At 40.2% G+C, this 17,500-nt stretch overlaps 1 non-coding gene across 1 annotated transcript; it reads right to left on the bottom strand.

The window, feature by feature from the left end:
- Nucleotides 1–9,437: 9,437 nt before the first annotated feature.
- LOC119983796 lies at nt 9,438–9,593 on the bottom strand. Its single transcript, XR_005464720.1, has one exon. It is a non-coding gene; the product is annotated as a 5.8S ribosomal RNA (ribosomal RNA).
- Between the last annotated feature and the right edge of the window lie 7,907 nt (nt 9,594–17,500).

The following is a 17,500-nucleotide window of genomic DNA, read 5'->3' as shown; positions in this document are numbered from 1 at the left end:
TCATAAAAATGCTAATAAGGGTGTTAATCCTATGTTTTAGCAAACCTGCTCCGATACCAATTGATGCATCGTACTTAACACAAGAGGGGGGTGAATTGTGTCCCCAAATTCCTATAGGAATATCTTTTTATAATTTAAAAGGAAATCAATGTCAATTAACAATTAGCACACAAATTTGAACTCTAATGATTATCCTAATCAATATTCATTTCAATGCATGGACAGACTAGTGGTTCAGAAAATTCTGCAATCAAAACACTTAATCAATCAACAAGCAACCAATGCAATCAAGAAAGTCCACACAGCAATTTATAGTAGTTCGGAGACTCTTCTCCTACATCTACTATCTAGGTTTACCAACCTAGGATTTTTCAACCTCCACTAAGGATGTGGTTTTCTCAAGAGCTCCACAAAACTCACAAGGGTTTTTAGGTCACCCTTAAAACTGAAGATTTCAAGACAATCTTCAAACTTTACAACCAAGGGTTTCAAGCACTCCCTTAAACTCAACCTCAACAAGGTTTTTGCCCAATGAAGGGACTTTTACAAGTGTTCGGTATAAATGGTTCACTCAAGGTTTGCACTAAGCAAATGGGGTTGAGGAACACTCAAGAATCACAATATCACCTCACGGGTTGGATAGAAAATGAAGAATAATGAGGACTTTCGAATCTGAAAATAAGAAGCCAAATGAGAAGCACTCCCTCTTTGCAAAAGCAAAATAGTGAGGAAGCCTTTAGAGTGGCTTGGGTAGAAGCTTGGATTCAATGGCACAAACTAGCTTGAAAGCTTTGAGAGCAAGAATTTCTTCAATATAATTTTGGCTTCTCCAAGTTGGAATGAGGAAGAACCCCTCTTTATAATTTACCAAGCTCTTGTGATTTCTACCATTTGATCTTTTTCCATCTTCAAATCTCGACCTTCAATTACATGTGCAGATCTCGACCATTGAATGAATAGATCATTAAATCTTGACCTTACAATATGTAGCCGTTGCACTTGCATCATTTTCCAAGTCTAGCTTTGCAAGCTTTGAGTTGTCATGTGCACTTGCAGCCATCTTTGACCATTTGATCAAACTTGCACCAAATCTTGGCCTTGGTATCTCCAACAATTTTGTCATCTTTGACCATTTGATCAAACTTACACCAAATCTTGGCCTTGGTATCTCCAACGATTTCCTACAAAATGTGTAGCAACTTGCAGCCATCTTTGACTCCAAAAATCAAGTAAGATCTTCTTTTAAGTCAAAACTTGCAAGCAAGAATATGGTCTTATGCACAACCATTGGATTCACCTTTTAAATGGTCATCTTAACCCTTCAAGTCTTGTTGTAATTTGATCCATTCATAATTCAAAATAATTCAATCTCGACCATAGAATAGTGTACCGTTGGAGCTTGTAGTCTTCAAGAATATCTTCATAATCTAAGTCTTGTCTAGTTGCAAAATATACTTTCTCATCTCTTACAAATTTCAACCATTGCATTTGTCCTTTAGCTTCATCAATTTTCTTCTCACAAAAATCTGATCATTGACCTCAATAAAGGAAGCATGTGCAAGATCTTGTTTGATGAAGACAAGAGATCATTCACGTGACCAACATGTCCCAATAGCAAGGCTGACCCTTCACACATGCTTGCAATAACATTCTTGAAAAGACCTTGTTGGCAACTTCATAGCCAAGCAAATTTAAACATGTATCTCTCTTGAATTCAAATGAGCTCTTTAACATTCCCTGCAATCTTTAAGCAAGCTTGGTCTCTTGATTTCAAATGTGTAGAGACATTTTCCAAAGCTTGAGACATCTTCTAGAACATTAAATCAATTAATTTCAACTGCTCTAGACTTCATATACTTGGTCCGTATAGCCTTCATGCACAAATGTCTTCATGTGGCATATATTGCTTAAATCGGACACCTTGTGTAACATTTAATGTCCATGTCTGAATCTTGACTTCAAACTCTGAATTTGACAGCACCAATATATCCATATTATACAGCTCCAAGGCTAATTCCAATCATCAATCAAAATGCCTTAGTGGAAGGTTGATGAACAAAGGTTTTTCTTGGTTTTCTAGAGATCCAAGCTCATACTTGAAAACCGGACTTCAATTCACTTGAGCAAACTGAATTCTGAGTGATATAACATCCTCATGATGATTAACCTACAAAGAAATAGGAGGTAGAACTCCCCAATTGCATGTAAGCTCAAAGAGCTTCATATAGAGCGCATAGGTTAATTACATTAGAAAAACAACCCAGAAAATTCATATTACTGCATGATAAATCATTTTATATATATTAGAATGTCCATATAAAATTTCATAACAATCGGAAATCGTTTGGTCACTCAACCAAGCAAATAAGTCACTAATAGTGAAATCGATAAATTTTAAGTGTAAATTCAATGTCATTTTACAAACTCACTGTAAATGACCTTTTCTCTTGAACTTTACTAAGTCAAATATGTTCATAGTGATAAAACTAAGATGCACACAAAATTTCATTTAAATCGGAGTTCATTTGGTTCACCACGTTCACAAAGAACACATATGCACAAAATTAGGTAAGACCTAGTTTTGGCGGAATTTAAGCATATGACTAAATGTGTATGTGATGCACTTAATTTATCATGATTATAGTCCTAGAACATATATTAGACTTTTATGTGCATGTGGTTCAAGTTTCAAGTCATTTGGACCTAAGTTGGTTAAGATAAATTATGATCATTAGAAGATTAATTCCCTAACTTAGTCCATGTATGTTTGTTTTCAAAACTAAATTTCCAGCACTATCTCAAAAATATATAGATATCAAATTCACATAGAGATATGCATAAGCCTTCATTTAAGTGTATATGCACAATTAAGATATTAAACAATTAATCAAATAACCATTTAAGCATGTTTTCTAGCATTTTAGGATATGTTCAAGTCAAGCATGCTCACACACATTTTAGTATACAATCATACACAATCATCAAAAACACAATGTTGACTAGACACTAAGTCTTGGTCCAACAATCTCCCCCTTTTTGATGATTCCAAAATGTGCAATGTAGTTTTCTAAAGATGTACCATTTTTTCCAAGAACTACAATCTTTATCCAAAAACTATATTTTTTCTCCCCCCTTTTTGTAATTATCAAAAAGATCTTAAGATTTAATTGAAATTCTCATTTTATACTCAAATTCTTAATTGTTTCCAATCATGCAAATGAAGTGAGCTATAGATCGAGTACAAAGTAATGTTCATATTAGCTCTCCCTCACTTCAAGTATAGTAGCATACATACTTCTCACCAAAACATGCCAAATGCACTCCCCCTTAAACTTTGGTCTATAAACCATTTCATATGTCAGTTCAAGTGCTAGTTTAAGGATGCATCATGCTTGATACAAGATAAGTATGTTTCGTCAATAAAAGGTCAAATACTAAATATCGCATGAAAGTATACCAATTTAGAATATGTCATTTTAATGCATCTTTTCTAATCATTATCTCTTCCCCATAATGTAGTCAATCAGAGGGAATAGGGAGAGAAGTTGACACCAACCAAATACATGCATTCATGAATAGTAATAAAAGCACACTAGAAGTCATGTATTCCACATATTGCTTCCAAATTATAGAGATGCAACAAGTTCACTTAAGAAACTTAACATACGTTCTATCTTTTTCAATTAATGATAAAACATGAATTTCTAGACTTAGGGCATGCTCCCCCTTCAATCATGCATACCAATGAATATTTGAGAAAATATGCATACCACATATCATCAATGTATTCCAATCCAATTAAAAACAACAAGAGATACCAATTAAGCAAATATGCACCCATGATGCTTCATTCAAACTTAATGCACGTATCATCATCATTTAATCATGTCTAAAGCATATATCATCCAAAATCAAACATCCCAAATGCAATTGAGTTAAAGTTAAGCATCTAACAAAAATAATGCAAAGGAGTTTAAAGGTTTAAGAAATGACCGTCGAAACCCTCCTAGCTTTTTGTTTGAGCATCTTGATGATATTCCTTTAATATTTGTTCATTCCTTAGAGTGTTTGTGCTTGTCCATGTTTTGAATATATTTTCCTTGATTTAAAGTTGCTCCCCCAAGGGTTGCACACTTTCCTCACCAATTGGTGTTGCTTCATCATTTGAGATCTTCATCTTCTTTTGAGCTCTTCACCAATGGTGCATCCTCATCCAAAATAAGTACCCCACGGGTACCATTTTAGATTAACTCCTTGGGATGTCCAAGGTCCTTCAAATCTGAAAATTATTTCTCTACAAGCACATTGACCTCAAGTGTGGTTATATCATAAAAATTAACACAAACACTTTCCTTAACCATTCTAGGCTTAGCATCAAAAGCATTGTGTGCACTAGAAAGAGATAAGTAATCAAGAAGAATACAAATATCACTTTTATCATCAAACTTCTCCAGATTTTCTTTTGTATTCAAGAAAAAGCATCTTTAAATTAAAACTCCTAAAGTGGATAACTTTAGGTTTTCTCTTCATACAAAAATTACAAAAATAATTTGTTCAATGATTTCCTCATATTCAACCTTTGTCATACATATCATGCATTTCATGCTTAATTTGCAATCTTTTTCAATAAAGATTAAAAATAGTATAAATGCATAACTCTCATACAACATCCAAGCATCATATAACCTAATAAAATCGTTTTCAATGACAATCATTAAAAATCATATTTGGTTAGCCCCTTCATTTAGGTTCTAGCATTCAATTTTTTTTTTTTTTTTATTTTTTTTTAAAGGAGAAACAAATCAATAAAGCCTAGTATCCCAAACTAATGCATAGCACATCTAAATAAAGTATGATCAAGACGTTTTAGGTATCCAAACATTGGATCCTTTAGGGTTAGTGGCCACAATTGCATATACATTAATATTAAAATAATTCTTCACATATGCTTTCACATCAATATCACACAAACCCTTTGGCACCCACAACCTCCTTAGTTGAACTCTCCTTAGTCTAGGATGAGTTTCCCTAGAGGTACTAGTCTCACCCATGGGATGAGCTAGCTTGGCCTTGCCTTTTGAAGGCTTGGCTATGGTACTAACACTACTCAAGGTTTCTTTGAGTTTCGTAGGATCAAATCCAAGTCCACTCTTATCAAGGTAGTGTCTTTGAGAGGCAAGCAACTCATCAAGCTTTGATGAACTCATAGAGAATTTAGAAAATTGAATTTCTAACATCCTATACTTTTCTTTCACATCATCAAGCTCAAGTTGCAAAGAAGTAGAGTTGTTCAAAATTATACATTCATGCTCATCCCATGTTCTCAACTCTTGTTCTAACTCATTCACTCTAGCATGCAAGGCATTCAAATCATGAATCTTTGAAGTATTACAATTTTCCATGTTACTACTAGAAGCATGCATAGATAATTCATTTCTAAGATTTTCATTTTCTTTCATCAAAGCATCAAGAGATAAATATATACTATCATGCTTTGCATTTAGATCAACATACTTATCATTCAAGTCATTAATCTCATCCACATGTGATTTCTCAATTTTCACAAGCCTAGATATTTCTTTTGTAGCATGCTTGTATTTAGAAATTAAGTCACCATGAGCATCACATAATTCATCATACACATTACTCAATTCATCATAAGTGGGTAGTGTAGAATCATTTACCATATCATCCGGAATGGATGATAACTCTTCTTCCTTTGCCACCAAGCAAAGGTTGGCCTTGATTTCTTCCTCTTTATCACTAGAGGTCTCCTCCACTTTGGTCACTAGGCACACATCGCCATTTGACCTTTCATACTTTCTTTCCATCATTTCCCAAACTTGCTTTGCATTTGTACATCCGGAAATATGGTCAAGTCCACACCTACTAAGAGAGATATGAAAGAGATTAATAGCATAAACATTTAAGCACATTAATTCAATGTCCTTATTTGTCCATTCATCTCCTCTACTCCTACTAGGACAATGAGGACCATCCTTTACTACCCTCCATACATCTATGTCTCTAGATTTAATAAATATTCTCATTCTATTCTTCCAAAATGGATAGTCACCATCAAAGATAGGTGGAATATCCATAGAAAGGCTTTCGGCCTCAACATGCAAATTTGTGTAAGTCATAAAAATGCTAATAAGGGTGTTAATCCTATGTTTTAGCAAACCTGCTCCGATACCAATTGATGGATCGTACTTAACACAAGAGGGGGGGTGAATTGTGTCCCCAAATTCCGATAGGAATATCTTTTTATAATTTAAAAGGAAATCAATGTCAATTAACAATTAGCACACAAATTTGAACTCTAATGATTATCCTAATCAATATTCATTTCAATGCAAGATGTGATACAATATGGTGAATGATCAATTATCAAATAATCAAGGAATTGCAAAAACAGAATTTTTCAAACAACACACTGCGCACAGATTTTACAACTCAAATTTCACCTAGCAAATCAAGTCAGAATTCAATGAAATTGGGTATGCAGTATCACAACACCCTAATGAATACTATATCAAAAATTCAGATTAAAATTCAAAGTTTAGCTATGTGAACAGTGCATGGACAGACTAGTGGTTCAGAAAATTCTGCAATCAAAACACTTAATCAATCAACAAGCAAGCAATGCAATCAAGAAAGTCCACACAGAAATTTATAGTAGTTCGGAGACTCTTCTCCCACATCTACTACCTAGGTTCACCAACCTAGGATTTTTCAACCTCCACTAAGGATGTGGTTTTCTCAAGAGCTCCACAAAACTCACAAGGGTTTTTAGGTCACCCTTAAAACTGAAGATTTCAAGACAATCTTCAAACTTTACAACCAAGGGTTTCAAGCCCTCCCTTAAACTCAACCTCAACAAGGTTTTTGCCCAATGAAGGGACTTTTACAAGTGTTCGGTATAAATGGTTCACTCAAGGTTTGCACTAAGCAAATGGGGTTGAGGAACACTCAAGAATCACAATATCACCTCACGGGTTGGATAGAAAATGAAGAATAATGAGGATTTTCGAATCTGAAAATAAGAAGCCAAATGAGAAGCACTCCCTCTTTGCAAAAGCAAAATAGTGAGGAAGCCTTTAGAGTGGCTTGGGTAGAAGCTTGGATTCAATGGCACAAACTAGCTTGAAAGCTTTAAGAGCAAGAATTTCTTCAATATAATTTTGGCTTCTCCAAGTTGGAATGAGGAAGAACCCCTCTTTATAATTTACCAAGCTCTTGTGATTTCTACCATTGGATCTTTTTCCATCTTCAAATCTCGACCTTCAATTACATGTGCAGATCTCGACCATTGAATGAATAGATCATTAAATCTTGACCTTACAATATGTAGCCGTTGCACTTGCATCATTTTCCAAGTCTAGCTTTGCAAGATTTGAGTTGTCATGTGCACTTGCAGCCATCTTTGACCATTTGATCAAACTTGCACCAAATCTTGGCCTTGGTATCTCCAACAATTTTGTCATCTTTGACCATTTGATCAAACTTACACCAAATCTTGGCCTTGGTATCTCCAACGATTTCCTACAAAATGTGTAGCAACTTGCAGCCATCTTTGACTCCAAAAATCAAGTAAGATCTTCTTTTAAGTCAAAAATTGCAAGCAAGAATATGGTCTTATGCACAACCATTGGATTCACCTTTTAAATGGTCATCTTAACCCTTCAAGTCTTGTTGTAATCTGATCCATTCATAATTCAAAATAATTCAATCTCGACCATAGAATAGTGTACCGTTGGAGCTTGTAGTCTTCAAGAATATCTTCATAATCTAAGTCTTGTCTAGTTGCAAAATATACTTTCTCATCTCTTACAAATTTCAACCATTGCATTTGTCCTTTAGCTTCATCAATTTTCTTCTCACAAAAATCTGATCATTGACCTCAATAAAGGAAGCATGTGCAAGATCTTGTTTGATGAAGACAAGAGATCATTCACGTGACCAACATGTCCCAATAGCAAGGCTGACCCTTCACACATGCTTGCAATAACATTCTTGAAAAGACCTTGTTGGCAACTTCATAGCCAAGCAAATTTAAACATGTATCTCTCTTGAATTCAAATGAGCTCTTTAACATTCCCTGCAATCTTTAAGCAAGCTTGGTCTCTTGATTTCAAATGTGTAGAGACATTTTCCAAAGCTTGAGACATCTTCTAGAACATTAAATCAATTAATTTCAACTGCTCTAGACTTCATATACTTAGTCCGTATAGCCTTCATGCACAAATGTCTTCATGTGGCATATATTGCTTAAATCGGACACCTTGTGTAACATTTAATGTCCATGTCTGAATCTTGACTTCAAACTCTGAATTTGACAGCACCAATATATCCATATTATACAGCTCCAAGGCTAATTCCAATCATCAATCAAAATGCCTTAGTGGAAGGTTGATGAACATAGGTTTTTCTTGGTTTTCTAGAGATCCAAGCTCATACTTGAAAACCGGACTTCAATTCACTTGAGCAAACTGAATTCTGAGTGATATAACATCATCATGATGATTAACCTACAAAGAAATAGGAGGTAGAACTCCCCAATTGCATGTAAGCTCAAAGAGCTTCATATAGAGCGCATAGGTTAATTACATTAGAAAAACAACCCAGAAAATTCATATTAGTGCATGATAAATCATTTAATATATATTAGAATGTCCACATAAAATTTCATAACAATCGGAAATCGTTTGGTCACTCAACCAAGCAAATAAGTCACTAATAGTGAAATCGATAAATTTTAAGTGTAAATTCAATGTCATTTTGCAAACTCAGTGTAAATGACCTTTTCTCTTGAACTTTACTAAGTCAAATATGTTCATAGTGATAAAAATAAGATGCACACAAAATTTCATTTAAATCGAAGTTCATTTGGTTCACCACGTTCACAAAGAACACATGCACAAAATTAGGTAAGACCTAGTTTTGGCGGAATTTAAGCATATGACCAAATGTGTATGTGATGCACTTAATTTATCATGATTATAGTCCTAGAACATATATTAGACTTTTATGTGCATGTGGTTCAAGTTTCAAGTCATTTGGACCTAAGTTGGATAAGATAAATTATGATCATTAGAAGATTAATGTCCTAACTTAGTCCATGTATGCTTGTTTTCAAAACTAAATTTCCAACACTATCTCAAAAATATATAGATATCAAATTCACATAGAGATATGCATAAGCCTTCATTTAAGTGTATATGCACAATTAAGATATTAAACAATTAACCAAATAACCATTTAAGCATGTTTTCTAGCATTTTAGGATATGTTCAAGTCAAGCATGCTCACACACATTTTAGTATACAATCATACACAATCATCAAAAACATAATGTTGACTAGACACTAAGTCTTGGTCCAACACCCCTAACTATTCCCGATGCAGGGGGTGAGGGGATTGTTGGCGACGTTGCGTGACACCCAGGCAGGCGTGCCCTCGGCCTGAAGGCTTCGGGCGCAACTTGCGTTCAAAAACTCGATGGTTCACGGGATTCTGCAATTCAGACCAAGTATCGCATTTCGCTACGTTCTTCATCGATGCGAGAGCCGAGATATCCGTTGCCGAGAGTCGTTTCATATATAATATGGACGACGAAGCAACCCCCTGCGACACTGTTTCCAAGCGAAGGGAGCGCACATCTTTTTTTGGTTCCTTGGCGCAATTTGCGCCGGGGTTCGTTGTGCCCGTGGAAGAGGGGCTGTAGTTTCCCACATCCCTCCCCTTGGACTTCGAGCGATCGGCCAAAAAGGCCCATCGCTCGCGTTAGTTTTCACTTGTTCGCGGGTCGTTATGCCTTGCAGGTTTCGACAATGATCCTTCCGCAGGTTCACCTACGGAAACCTTGTTACGACTTCTCCTTCCTCTAAATGATAAGGTTCAGTGGACTTCTCGCGACGTCGCCAGCGGCGAACCACCCACGTCGCCGCGATCCGAACACTTCACCGGACCATTCAATCGGTAGGAGCGACGGGCGGTGTGTACAAAGGGCAGGGACGTAGTCAACGCGAGCTGATGACTCGCGCTTACTAGGAATTCCTCGTTGAAGACCAACAATTGCAATGATCTATCCCCATCACGATGAAATTTCAAAGATTACCCGGGCCTGTCGGCCAAGGCTATAGACTCGTTGAATACATCAGTGTAGCGAGCGTGCGGCCCAGAACATCTAAGGGCATCACAGACCTGTTATTGCCTCAAACTTCCTCGGCCTAAGCGGCCGTAGTCCCTCTAAGAAGCTGGCCACGGAGGGATGCCTTCGCGTAGCTAGTTAGCAGGCTGAGGTCTCGTTCGTTAACGGAATTAACCAGACAAATCGCTCCACCAACTAAGAACGGCCATGCACCACCACCCATAGAATCAAGAAAGAGCTCTCAGTCAACCATGCACCACCACCCATAGAATCAAGAAAGAGCTCTCAGTCGTCCTTAAAATGTCTTTCTAAGATTGCTAGTGTGCTTGGTAAGCCTCTTCAATGTGACAGACTGACTTCCAATCTGTCTAGGCTATCATATGCTAGGGTGTTGGTGGAGATTGACTTGCTAGATGATCTCCCTCATAACATTGAAATCTTGTTGCCTAATGGGACTCCTCTGGATCAAATGGTGGAGTATGAAACTTTGCCTAAGTTTTGTAAGCACTGCAGGGTTCTAGGGCATACTACTGGTGTATGTTCAAAGGCCCCTATTGTTTCTGGCTCAACAAGTGCAGGCAGGCAGGGCAGTGGTTTTGGTGATGTCAATAAAAGGGGTAGTGTTCTGGATAGGTTGGGTTCAGTTACTACTCTAATTGAGCAGAAAAGGAAGACTGTTGCTGGGCAGCAAGGTGGGGATTCTTTATCTAATGAAGATGGGGGTGAAGGATGGGAATTGATTAGGGGCAGGAAGTATGGTAAGAAGCAGAGGTTCCAAAGCAGATTTTCAGCTGAAGGAAGTGGTACTAAAGAAGTTCAGAATGATAAGAATAAGGCTGTTGATCCTATAGCTGGATTTAGGAGTGAAGATGGTGTTGATGCTGCAGAGGGTGTTACCACTAGAAGCAGTGCTAAGAAGCATGCTATGAGAGCATCTGGAGGTGGTGGGGGATCTCCCCCTACTATTTAATGCTTCTGTACAGTTGGAATGTCAGGGGGCTTAATAGTCCTCTGAAGCAGCATGAGGTGGTCAGCCTCATGAAGAAGAATAAGATTGATGTTTGTGGTTTGATGGAAACGAAGCTTACTTCTTCTAAGCTTGATTTCATGCATAAGTTTAGGTTGAAGTACTGGAATTTTCTTTCTAATGTTGATGTGGCCAGAACTGCCAGAATTGTTTTATTTTGGAATCCTTCCACTGTCAATGTTGAGCTATTGGATTATACTCCTCAGGGCATTCATGTGAATATCACTAGCTTGGAGCAGCAATTTAATTTTACTGCCACTTTTGTTTATGGTTTCAACACTATCTCTGCTAGGAGGGGGTTGTGGGATGATTTGAGAAGATGGTCTTCTACATCTCCTTGGCTTGTCCTTGGGGATTTCAATTCTATTCTCTCTCAATCTGATAAGCACAATGGAGATCTGGTTACCAGTTATGAAGTTTCTGATTTTAGGAATTGTTGTTCTGATCTGGGGCTCGAGGATTTAAACTTTACTGGCTGTCATTTTTCCTGGTCTAATGGGAATATTTGGAGTAAAATTGATAGGGTTATGGTGAATACCCTTTGGCCTGCTATGCAAATGCAGTCTATTGTTCAGTTCTTACCCCCTGGTGCATTCTCTGATCATTCTCCAGCTAGGATCCAGCTTGGTGCTTGGCAGAAGCAGGGTAGAAGACCCTTTAAATTCTTTAACATGTGGACTGACCATCCGAGGTACAGAGAGTTAGTGGATGCTAACTGGTTTCTTCAAGCTTACGGCTCTCCTATGTATCTTCTCTGTAGGAAGCTTAAAAACCTGAAGGGGCATTTAAAGGAGCTTAATAAGTTGCATTATAGTCACATTTCTTCCAGAGTTGCTAAAGCCGCTGCAGATTTAGAGTCTCACCAGACCATTTTTCAAAATGATAGGGATAATGCTCAGTTATTATTGCAGGACAAGCAGTTGAGGCTAAACCTGATGAACCTTAAGGCTGCTGAGAAGATGTTTTACTGTCAGAAGCTAAAGAATTCCTACTTCAAGGAAAGTGATAGAAGCTCTAGTTTCTTCCATGCTCTAATGAACCAGAAGCATAGAAGGAACTACATTCCTGCTATTCAGACTGGTTCTGGTTTACTTACTTCTTCTATAGATGAAATGGGTGAGGAGTTTGTGAATTATTTTCAGCAGCATCTGGGGTCTTCTAAGGATACTCAACCCCTAGTGGAGGCTATTGTTCACTCTGGTCCCTGCCTTGATGATTCAGCCTATGGCCCCCTTTTGGCTCCTGTGTCTAATGATGAAATTAGGACTACTTTATTCAGCATTGGTGATGATAAAGCCCCTGGACCGGATGGTTACTCTTCTGTGTTTTTCAAGAAGTCTTGGGAGGTTGTGGGGGAGGATTTCTGTCTTGCAATTCAGGACTTCTTCTCTACTGGGGAGATATTGAGGCAAATTAATCATTCTGTTATTGCTTTAATTCCTAAATTGCCTAGTGTTACCTCAGTGGCTGATTTCAGGCCAATTTCTTGTTGTAATGTCATATACAAGGTCATTTCCAAAATTCTGGCTACCAGATTGGCTGCTGCTTTACAGAGTATTATTAGTTCTGCCCAAAATGCTTTTCTGGGAGGTAGGAAGATGACTGATAACATTAATTTGGTGCAAGAACTGCTTAGGCAGTATGGCAGGAAAAGGGCTTCTCCTAGATGTTTGGTTAAAATTGATTTCAGGAAGGCCTTTGACTCTGTTCAGTGGCCTTTTTTGAGGCAGTTGCTATTGACCCTTGGCTTTCCTGCTAGGTTTGTTAGTTTAATTATGAAATGTGTTGAATCCACCTCCTTCTCTGTGTCAGTTAATGGGAACTTGTATGGCATCTTTCAAGGCAAGAGTGGAATTAGGCAAGGGGACCCTTTATCTCCTTATTTATTTATCTCTTGCATGGAATACTTCTCCAGAATGTTAGCTGTAGCCTCTAATCTGCCTGGCTTCCAGTTTCACCCTAAGTGTGATGTTCACAGATTATGTCATCTTGCTTTTGCTGATGATGTTCTTCTATTTTCTCATGGTGATTTGGTTTCTGTGCAGATTCTTTATCAGCAGTTGTTGGAGTTTGGAAGGATATCTGGGTTGGAGATAAATGCCAGTAAATCTTCTATCTACTTTGGTGGGGTAAGCAATGCAGTTAAGCAGGGTATTCTCCAAACCACTGGGTTTATGGAGGGTGTTTTTCCTTTCAAGTATCTAGGTGTTCCTCTCAGTCCTCACAGACTGCTTGCTAGCCAATTCTTTCCTCTTTTGCATAAGCTGGATTCAGTCATTCAGAGTTGGATGGGGAAGCATCTGTCTTTTGCTGGGAGACTTGAGCTCCTTAAGTCTGTCTTGCAGGGAATTGTGCAGTTTTGGCTTAGCATATTTCCCATGCCAGCTCAAGTCCTAAGGCAGATTACTAGAATTTGCAGGAACTTTCTTTGGAATGGCAATGTTTTGAAGGGGAATTCTGCTCTGGTGGCTTGAAGGACAGTCTGTCTGCCTAAGAATGAAGGAGGTTTGGGTTTGTTTGATTTAAAGGCTAGGAACAATGGCTTCTTGGCCAAGCATCTCTGGAAAATTCACTTGAAAACTGATTCTCTATGGATTCAATGGGTTCATCACTTCTATTTGGCTCATATATCTATCTGGGAAGCAGATTGGCAGAGATCGTCTTCTCCTATGTGGAAGGCTATAATCTCTCTTAAAGACAACTTGCTGCAAGAGAGTGGGACTTCTTATCAAACAATTAATACTATGCAGGGTTGGCAACAAGGTTCTGGCTCTTTTGCTGCTAATGCCTATGAATTCTTTAGGCACAAAGGTGTTAAAGTCTCTTGGGAAAGGGTGGTTTGGGAGCATTGGTCTCTGCCTAGATACAGTTTTGTTCTTTGGCTGGCTGTTTTGGGAAGGCTTAGAACTAGGGACAGGCTCAAATTCATTCCCACTGATACTTATTGTCTTTTTTGTAGGCAAGAAGAGGAGTCTCATAGACATCTTTTCTTTGCTTGTAACTGGACAGCTACTCTATGGAGAAGGATTAGGTGCTGGTTAAGGATTAATAGGAATATGTCCACTCTGAATAGTGCCATTAGAGGCCTTAAGACTGGAAGGAGACGGCCTGATGCTAGAATGAGAAGAGTTTCCCTAGGGTTGGTGGTTTATTTGATTTGGCAGGAGAGAAACAGAAGGGCTTTTGAGGGTACTAGCCTATCTGTGGACTCTCTAATGCATAGATTTCAAATTATGTTTTTCACAGTCTTTTACTTCTATGTTAAAGACTCTAATTCTAATGGTGGAGGTTGATATCTGTCTGTCTCTGTTAGTTTGGCTTTCTTGGGGCAGGATGGAGGGTTGTCTTCAGTTCAGACTGTTTGGTTGCTGCTTGAAGAAGAAATGGGATGTGCCTAACTGGATGCTAGATAGTCCTGGGGTGGATTGGTTCTCTTGCTTGATTAGTGGCTGGAATGTGGTCTGGATGGGGTCCTTCAGTTCTGATTGGGGTTTAGGAGTTTTTCTCCTTTCTAACTGGTGTAGATTTCTGAGTAAGTTGGAGCTGGATTCTGGAGCTGCTTGCTTGCATTATAGTCTCTGGTATAGTCTGGAAGCTTATGTTCTGGATATGTTGTATCGTTTGGTCTGGGATGGTCTTGGGGCTCAGGCTTCTGTGGGTGTTCTGCTTGCTGGCTTTAAGCTGGTCAAAGATGATGGCTATCCTTGTCTTCTGTATGGGGCTGCAGCTGTGCTTATCTTTGCAAGTTCCCTGGCCTGTTCTGGAGATTGTTGGGTTGGCTTTGTTGTGGGGTTGCTCTCTCAGAGTCTTTCTTGCTTTTTACTGGTTTGGCTGCTGCTCTTCAAGGTGGCTCTTTCTGGTTGGCTAACCTCAAGCTCTTCTTGCTGTATTGCTAGTACTGCTGGTAGCCGTTTCTCAGGCTCCCTCTCCAGAATCGAACCCTAATTCTCCGTTACCCGTCAATACCATGGTAGGCCTCTATCCTACCATCGAAAGTTGACAGGGCAGAAATTTGAATGATGCGTCGCCGGCACGATGGCCGTGCGATCCGTCAAGTTATCATGAATCAACAGAGCAACGGGCAAAGCCCGCGTTGACCTTTTATCCAATAAATGCATCCCTTCCAGAAGTCGGAGTTTGTTGCACGTATTAGCTCTAGAATTACTACGGTTATCCGAGTAGTAGATACCATCAAACAAACTATAACTGATTTAATGAGCCATTCGCAGTTTCACAGTCTGAATTAGTTCATACTTAGACATGCATGGCTTAATCTTTGAGACAAGCATATGACTACTGGCAGGATCAACCAGGTAGCTTTCCCCTGGACGACTGGGACAACGCATGGTCATTACGAGAACCCATGGTTCAAGAATGCCAAGGTGAGCCACACCGTCTTTCGGTTCGAGCGACGAGCGCTACACTCGGGCTTATCAAAAGGGTTTTTCAACCCTTTGCCCACTTAATTTTCAGCATCCGAGGGTCAAGCAACCAAGCATGGGCCGAGTCATAAGCCAATGGCTTACAAAGGAACATGCAAAGCGCCAACTAGTTCTTCCCATGCCCAAAAAGGGCACGAGATGAAAACAAGCAACGAGGCCATCGAATACCATCGAGATAGGTATGCAACACAGGAACGAGGGACTTGCCACAAGACGCATATGCTTGGGCCATGATTGAAAAGTGGTTGAGCGTAGACAGTTCGGTCCACAAGAACGGAGCCTGCCAACAAACACAACCAAAACACAACTCACGTGTTGTACGTACACGCACACAGCTCCACGAGGCCATCCGCAAGAAGTAGAATCACAAACCTGTGGAATAACCTAGAGAAGCCACGCACGAGATGATAGACACGATTGTTTCCCACAAGGAAGGCTAGCACCTTGGCTTCCCTCGCCTAATAACCACTCACATCGCTTGACTTGGTTTCCCAAGCAAACAATTGCTCGCAACTCTAGGCTTGGTACACCGTCACCGGCCAAGCACATTTCTATCCCGACAAGGAGTGCACGGCTCAGTTGCCCAAGCCAAGCACCCCGAGCTGAAAGGCCATGCCAAGCACTCATGAGCGGATCAAGACGGCGAGCGATTTGGATAGGATGCCCACACCAATTCCCACGCATCTAATCCGCTCATTGTGCGAGAAACGACCTACGCAGCGAAATTCCGATTCCCACATGTGGGCACTAGGCAAGGGCATCCTTGCAAAGAGCCCACTTCTGATTCCGACGAGGAGTGCACGGCTCAGTTGCCCAAGCCAAGCACCCCGAGCTGAAAGGCCATGCCCAGCACTCGTGAGCGGATCAAGACAGCGGGCGATTTGGCTAGGATGCCCACACCAATTCCCACGCATCCAATCCGCTCATTGTGCGAGAAACGACCTACCCAGTCAAATTCCGATTCCCACATGTGGGCACTAGGCAAGGGCATCCTTGCAAAGAGCCCACTTCCGATTCCGACGAGGAGTGCACGACTCAGTTGCCTAAGCCAAGCACCCCGACTGAAAGGCCAAGCCAAGCACTCGTGAGCGGATCAAGACGTCGAGCGATTTGGATAGGATGCCCACACCAATGCCCACGCATCCAATCCGCTCATTGTGCAAGACACGACCAATCCAGCGAAATTTCGATTCCCACATATGGGCGCTGGGCAAGGGCATCCTTGCCGAGTGCCCACTTTCGATTTCGACGAGGAGTGCCCGGCTCAGTTGCCCAAGCAAAGCACCCCGAGCTGAAAGGCCAAGCCAAGCACTCGTGAGCGGATCAAGACGTCGAACGATTTGGATAGGATGCCCACGCATCCAATCCGCTCATTGTGCAAGACACGACCAATCCAGCGAAATTCCGATTCCCACATATGGGCACTGGGCAAGGGCATCCTTGCCGAGCGCGCACTTTCGATTCCGGTGAGGTGTGCACGACTCAGTTGCCCAAGCCAAGCACCCCGAGCTGAAAGGCCAAGCCAAGCACTCGTGAGCGGATCAAGACGTCGAGCGATTTGGATAGGATGCCCACACCAATGCCCACGCATCCAATCCGCTCATTGTGCAAGACACGACCAATCCAGCGAAATTACGATTCCCACATATGGGCGCTGGGCAAGGGCATCCTTGCCGAGCGCCCACTTTCGATTCCGACGAGGAGTGCCCGGCTCAGTTGCCCAAGCCAAGCACCCCGAGCTGAAAGGCCAAGCCAAGCCCTCGTGAGCGGATCAAGACGTCGAGCGATTTGGATAGGATGCCCACACCAATGCCCACGCATCCAATCCACTCATTGTGTAAGACACGACCAATCCAGCGAAATTCCGATTCCCACGTG

This window comes from Tripterygium wilfordii, chromosome 2, assembly GCF_013401445.1.
Source record: "Tripterygium wilfordii isolate XIE 37 chromosome 2, ASM1340144v1, whole genome shotgun sequence".
Taxonomy (NCBI): Eukaryota; Viridiplantae; Streptophyta; class Magnoliopsida; order Celastrales; family Celastraceae; genus Tripterygium; species Tripterygium wilfordii.
The sequence above is the reverse complement of the archived record's forward strand: the minus strand, read 5'-3'. Positions and strand labels throughout refer to the sequence as shown.